Source organism: Sminthopsis crassicaudata, chromosome 4 (assembly GCF_048593235.1).
Source record: "Sminthopsis crassicaudata isolate SCR6 chromosome 4, ASM4859323v1, whole genome shotgun sequence".
NCBI lineage: Eukaryota > Metazoa > Chordata > Mammalia > Dasyuromorphia > Dasyuridae > Sminthopsis > Sminthopsis crassicaudata.
Genome location: NC_133620.1, coordinates 69,914,343 through 69,921,577, shown reverse-complemented (window position 1 = coordinate 69,921,577; position 7,235 = coordinate 69,914,343). Strand labels below are relative to the sequence as shown.

Sequence of the window (7,235 nt, the reverse complement as noted above, 5' to 3'; positions counted from 1 at the left end):
CTGAATTCCTTTGAAACTAGTTTTTGGCTCATGGACTCTAGATTTCCAGTGTCAGACTTGGATTTAGAATCTCATACTCTCAGTTTCTCTCTCCTTCCCCATCCAAGAAAGAATTCTTGATATGACAAGATGCTCTAGAAGATTATTTAGGTATTTAATTGCATCTCTGTCCTCCATACTCTGGACTTAATTCTGATCAACAAATAATATTGACTGACAAAGTACAAAAAAATTAGAGAAAATAAGATTTCAAAAAGTTCAAAGAAAGAGGAGAAAAAGCAAGTGGCTTAAGAAGGAAATAAAATTCTAATGAAAATGATTCTGACAAGGAAAAAATGGAGAGTCAGCTTTCAAAAATGATGTGGCTACACAAGGTATTCTTGGAATAAGCTTGTATTTTTAAAAAAAAACTCATACAAATGATAGCAGAAGAGACAGTTATAGCTAAGAGAGATGTTAGTGATCATTCAGACTTATCAAACAAAGGAATGGCATTAACCTATAAAAATATGTATTGTCATAAAGGACAGTGATAAGAATAAACTATTGTTTCTTACTTAAAATCATTTTCCATGTTAGAAAAAGTTTGCCATAAATATGGAAGACATCAAAGGTTTTTTAAAGTACTATTTGACACAAATATTTAGCTTATGCTAAACAACTCTTGGAGATCTTGAGAGCAAAGGAAAGGGAGGGTGAGGAGTATGAGAATCCTCCTTTTAAGTTAACCTCTTCTCCTCCTCAGTCTCACATCCCCAATTTTTTTTGTTTTGTTTTTAAAATGGTTGTGTAGATCATTTTTAGAACCCCTACTTTTTTAAAATATTCTCTCTCCCCTTAATCTATTCTTTTTTTTTCTTTGAGAAAAGTGGGATATTCATCTCTACCTGTTACTTTTTGGGAGAGGGGAACCAAGAAAACCAAGAAAGATTCATTTGTTTTCATACCTTTCCTCCAAGATTTATTTATTAAAGGGAGGAATTTCCCCTCAAGTTGAGTAGTTGGGAAGAAAAACTTCTCTGGTTTCTTTCCAGGAGTTCTTTGGTAAAGAATCCCCAGGATCAGTATCTTCACATTAATCTTTGGCTAACAATAAGGGACCCTTTGGAAGAGAAGCAGTAGGAGTGATTGGAAGACTCTAGCTGAAGGGATGCCCTCTGTGAAACTTTGATAAGTGTTGAGGGCTTAGAATTTTTGACAGGTATAGGGGAAGAATCTATATATGAAGGATAAGAGATTGATATTCAATAGAGATCATTCCAACAATCAAATTTTAACCACCAGTTTATTTTCAAAGGAAGTCAAGTTTTGGATTAAAAGTGCAAAAACCCTATAAGCACATTCTGTTCCCAATTTGTCTTTGGGAGCCATGACACAATGGTAATGCAAAGTCCTGAAAACATTCCACTTTCCTAATGTATTTTTCCCAAGCTACTAAAGTCCTAGAAAATGACCTAGAATTGAAGAACTCAAACTGAGCCTTTTTGGAACCAAAAGAGAGTGAGGGGACTTGGCTGAGCCAAAGCACTGAAATGGAGTCAAAAGTAAGCCAGATGCCTGGCTTGACATTTTCCTTGTTGTTTTTGTTGTTGTTGTTGTTGTTGTTGTTGTTGTTGTTGTTGTTGTTGTTTTTGGGGGGGGGTTCTGGAGAGCCAGGCCCTTTTTCAGAGACTACTGAATTACATTAGTACAATCTTTGGAAGAGTTAGGTTTTATTTTGCTTTGTTTTCTCTTCTGTTTTTGTTTTATTTTGAAAATAAAAGTTGAGAAAATCAAGAATTCAAGATTGGATTAAGGGATTTTGGTGTGTCTAAGGAAATCTAATTAAGAAGTTTAATTCAGGATGGATTTGGCAGAGCCATCCCAGCTGGGCAGGTTTACAGAAAGTAAGCTGATGTTTGTGGATATGGACATTTTATTCATAAATAGACTCCATCTAGGTCATCTATCAGCCAAGGCACAAAAGAGCTAAACTCATTGACAAATACCTAATGGAGGAAGTGCTGGGGAAAGGATTTTATGGTAAAGTGAAAGAGATGCTGGACTCTGAAACCATTTGCTGGAGAGCTGTGAAAATCCTCCAAAAGAAGTTGCGTAGGATCTCCAATGGGGAGGTGAATGTTTAAAAGGAAATTAAGCTGTTGAGGAAGTTATAGCACAAAAAATGTCATACAGCTGGTGAATCTATTGTATAATGAAGAGAAACAGAAAATGTATGCAGTGATGGAATATTGAGTGTGCAGAGTGCAGAAAATGCTGGACAGCATTCCAGAGAAAAGATTTCCTGTCTTTCAGGTTCATGGGTACTTTTGCCAGCTGATAGATGGGTTAGAGTATTTGAATAGCCAAGTAATTGTTCATAAAGATATAAAACTAGGGAAACTGTTGTTTATAATCAATGAGACACCAAAAATATCTGACTTAGGAATAGCATAGGCATTGCATTCTTTTGCATAAGATGATGCATGCTGAACGAGCCATGTATCATTTACATCCCAGTCACCAAAATGACCAATGGCTTATATACTTTTTCAGCCTTTAAATGAACATTTGGTCATCTGGGGTAATGCTATACAACGTCACGATAGATCTTTATCCCTTTAAAGGGGACAATATCCATAAATTATTTGAAAATGTTGAAAAAGGAGACCACAATTCCAGGGGATTGTAGTCCTCCACTTTCTGACCTGCTGGAAGATATTTTGAATATGAACCATTAGGAGATTTTTTCAATACAGCAGCTATGGCAGCACAACTACTTTCATAAGAAATAACACCAGACAGAGGTTCAGGTCCCCATTTCTCCTCACCAGAAATCAAGGATATATGGCAAAATATGACAGTGGTGCCTTCTCTGGAGGATCTGGATGGCTACAATAAGAAAAAAAAAAAGGCAATGACCTCTTTGACATTGAAGATAAAATCATTTACACTGCAGATTTCATAGTATGAGGACAGTTCCCCAGAGAGGGGGCTGGACAGACTAGATAAAGTAGACATAACCATAGTGTCCTCCCATCAAGATGTACACAAATGGCACTGAGATGGTGCAGCTGAGCACCAAAGCCAAAGATGAGTAGAGAGTCAGCATCTCCTCCAACCCCTCCCAAAATATTAAGATGATAAAGAGAAAATACAGCTTCTCAGCTCTTATTTTTGTATTCTTTCTATCAAAGAGAAAGACATTCAAATTTGAAGAGATAAAACAAAAGTGTTGAAGAGAGAACTAAAGTTCAAGAGGGTAAGGCTATAGTAAGAACACATTTAGCAGTTTAAAATGCTTCAAATCCCATAGCTCCCAAGACAATGAAACTCTTACAGATGTAATCACTAAGCTCACAACAATCTTGAAGGAATTATGGAGATGGGTAAATGCCATTTTAATTTTCAGAAATCAAGAACAAGTAAATACAGTAAACTGATCTGATTATCTTCATTTAATTTCTAGCAAATATGTGAACCTATAGAAATGATCAATCAATCAATCAAATAACAAGCATTTATTATCTATGATGATCATAATTAAATCATAAAATTGAAAGAAACTTGGAATTCATTCAGTCCAACCCCTATCCAAAGTGTGAATACTATCTATGACATCCTGGAGAAGTGACAGTCAAATCTCCATTTAGAGACCTCTAGTGAGAGGGAATTATTCATTTCTGCCCATTCTGTTCCAATTAGGCACAACTCACATTGTTAGAAAATGTTTCTTATGTTGAACCAAAACCTGATTTTCTGTAATTTTCAGACTTTAGTCATAATTCTTATGAACACGGTCAAACATAATAAGACTAATCCCTCTTAGACACAACAACCCTTCAAATACTTGAAAATAGCTACCATAACACTCATAAATCTTTTCTCCTATAAGGCAAATAAGTCTAGTTCCATCAATCAAAACTTAATTGCTATTGTTTTGGCATCCTTGTTGCTCTCCTCTGCACATACTGCAGCTTTTCTATGTACCCTCTAAGGTATGGTATCCAGAAATGGACCACAACAGTTGTGGTCTGACTAGAACAGAGTACAACAGAATTTGGGATAAGTCAAACTGAATTTACTAAGAACAATTCATTCCAAATGTCATTTCTTTTTCTGGCAGAATTACTAAACTGGTAGATCAAGGGGAATACTATATATAAGTAGTTCTCAAACTGTTTGCTCTCACTACCCTTTTATGCCCTTAAAAATTACTAAGAACCACTGGGAGAACTTTTTTTATATGGATCATATATAATGATATTTATCATAATTACAAGTGAAAATATTTTGACATTATTGTGAAAATGTTTTTTATTATTACCAAGAAAATAGTTTTGACCTTGAAGTACCTCTAAAAGGGTTTCAGGGACTCCTGGAGGTCTGAAAAACATACTTTGAAAACAGCTAGAATTAGTATATCCAAATTTCTCCAATTCACTCAATTATTCTTATGACATACTCATGACAATATGGAGAAAAGTAGATTAGACAAGAGTCCTATTAGAATAATTCAAGAGTGGCTGAAAAATATACTTGCTGAATATTGATTAATGATTAACAAATTGACAAACATGCACAAGACTCAGTCTTTGGTCTTCATCTAAGCAATGTTTTCAAAAATTGGTTTGTTCACTACTTGTCAAGAGTGTTGGAAAAGGAATTCCTGTTTCAGATAAGTGTTGGATTAGATCAACTTCAAGATTTCTTTCAAACTATAACACTACATTACCAAAGATACAGAAAGCCTATTTCTCAAATGTGTGGATGTCACAAAATTAGGAGGGGTAGCTATGTCTTTGCTAAAGTTGGGATCCAAAAGATCTCAATAGATGGAAATGGTTGACTAATAAATTCCAACAAAATAAAATTTCATGAAAATATATGAATAACAATATAATGTGCTTAGATTTTTCATATTAGCTCCATCAGTACACAATGACCTGATTTTGCAGCAGCTCATTTGAAAAAAACATAAAGGTTTTAATTGACTACAAACTCAATGTGAGTCAACAGTATGACCTGAATACCAAAAAAAGCTAATGTAATCTTCAGCTGATTTAATAGAAGTATGCCATCTGGGAAGAAAAAGAGACAATAATTTCACCATATTTTGCATTGATTAATTTTTATCCAAAGAATTATTTGTATCCAGGTCTGGATACCACACTTTGACAAAATGAATATATACAAAAAAAGAAGGCAAACTGGTAAGAGTATCTCAAAGTTATGTAATTTGAGAGATAATTGGAGGAACTCAGAACAGTTAATATAAAAAAGAAAAGACAAAGGGGATAGAATAACCATATTCAGAAATGAGAAGTTATCTCTAAAAGAAAGGTTAGAGTTATTCTGTATCAGTCTTGAGGTCAAGGTTAGGAAAAATGACTAAAAACTAAAAGGAGACAGATTTCAGTTCAATATAATTCAACTTTTTAAAAAATATATTCCTACCTTTCATTTTTATATCACAATATTCATTTATGAATATATCTTCCTTTTACTCACAATTACTCAAATGTATCTATGACTTTATCAGTGTGATAACTCCCACCAATGAAAGAAATATGAATTCATTCTATGCTATCCATCTTGTGCAATTGTATCTATGCCCTCTGAAAACTATGCCATAGAGATCCACCCAATCAATATGGTACAGGTCTTCCTTATTCACTCTTGATATCCTGAATATACCAGTGGAGAATTCTGGTTCTCATTTTTTCATTCTTCTTTCCTACCAAGCCACCAATCCAGCTTCTCTTTTGTCAAGCAGACATACCTGGCTTCCAATCTGTGAGGGACCAGCGTTATACCAAGAAGGCTAGAGACAAAAAAGTTAAGAATCAAATAGAAGTTTAATTTCAAAGTGAAGGAAATGGCTTGCAACCAAGAACACTTGCTGGAGGCCCACTCCTAGTGAGAGAGATCCACTTTAGTGTGGCTATGCAGTCAACTGTAGTCCTAACAATGAGGGAGTCACAGCAATAATATGACAACCATGGCTTTGTGACCAGACACATTTTGGGGATTTTGCTGTCACTAAAATGTAACAGAAGGTGAATGCAAAGGATTGTTGTTATGCCAAGATTAGGGCAAAACCTACATGGTAGATCTTAGCTCTGGAAAACAGAATGTCTTCTAATATCTTGATATTTCCCCCTTTTGGGCAAAGGAAGAAATCTTGAAAACCCCTACCCTTAAGGTCAATAAAGGAGAGGAAGATATAAGCCAAGATACAATGAAATTCCAGTTGAGCCAAGACAAGATGTTGCCCAAGAAATTGTTCTTTGGGGAATCGAGTGAGGAGATGTGTCCCAGGTATCATTGCTAGCCATTGTTTGCTTGCAAGAAAAAAAGGGAGGGCAAGAATAAAAGGGAAGAAAAATGCTAACAAAGGATTGAATCAGAACCTTGATAGTTAAACAAAAGGGAAAAGGGGGGAAAAAACTAGGATAGTGTATTTGGCCCTCATCCAGAATCTTGAGAGAGCTGTTTGATATGGATATTGGCTGCTTTGGGGTCCATACTACATGAATCTTGAGATTCCTAGAGAGTTTCGCCATCCATTCAAGAACAGGAGCTTTCTTCAGATAATCTAAGAGTCTATTAGACCCACAAGTTTGACAGCTATGAGAGTAATCAAAAAGACTATTCCTATAGCTTTCTCTGATTTTATTATTACATTTATTTGGAAAACTTTTACATTATATTTTTGTCTTATTACTTTTTAAAAATCATTTCCCTTTAGAAAAATCCTTGTGTTTCAATTTGGCCACAAATATAAGTTAAAATTGTAAGATGTTTGTACTTGAATCATATTATACTAACTCAGATGTTCCAATATCAATTTATTATTTAAGAGATGATGTTGTATTTACAATCTTCTTGATTATAGAACTTTGCCATAAAAGGGGACCCTTAGAAGACATATGAGTTAACAATTACAAAAAAAAAAATTCCTTGAATCAATCTTTAGATCCAAGTTCCTGGTCAAGTACTCCAAATAGCACATAGAGATGGTCAGTTTCCCAGCCACACATGGCTAGATTCAAACAATGCAATAAAGTTTTTTCATAATTCCCACATTTTCAGAATTCTATTAAGCCAAGTACAGATCAAACTAATTAGTGATCTCACAATGGACTAGTTCTGAGAAGGGAGATTTCACCAATTAATTAAGAAAAGTTAAAATAAAAGACCAATATTAACTGACATCAAGTCTCCTTATACCCCAGTAATCCATATTATCTATT

At 34.6% G+C, this 7,235-nt stretch overlaps 1 pseudogene; it reads left to right on the top strand.

Annotated features, from left to right (window-relative positions):
• The first annotated feature begins 1,843 nt into the window (after nucleotides 1-1,843).
• Nucleotides 1,844-2,991, top strand: LOC141540593 (serine/threonine-protein kinase STK11 pseudogene; annotated as a pseudogene).
• Nucleotides 2,992-7,235: the final 4,244 nt, after the last annotated feature.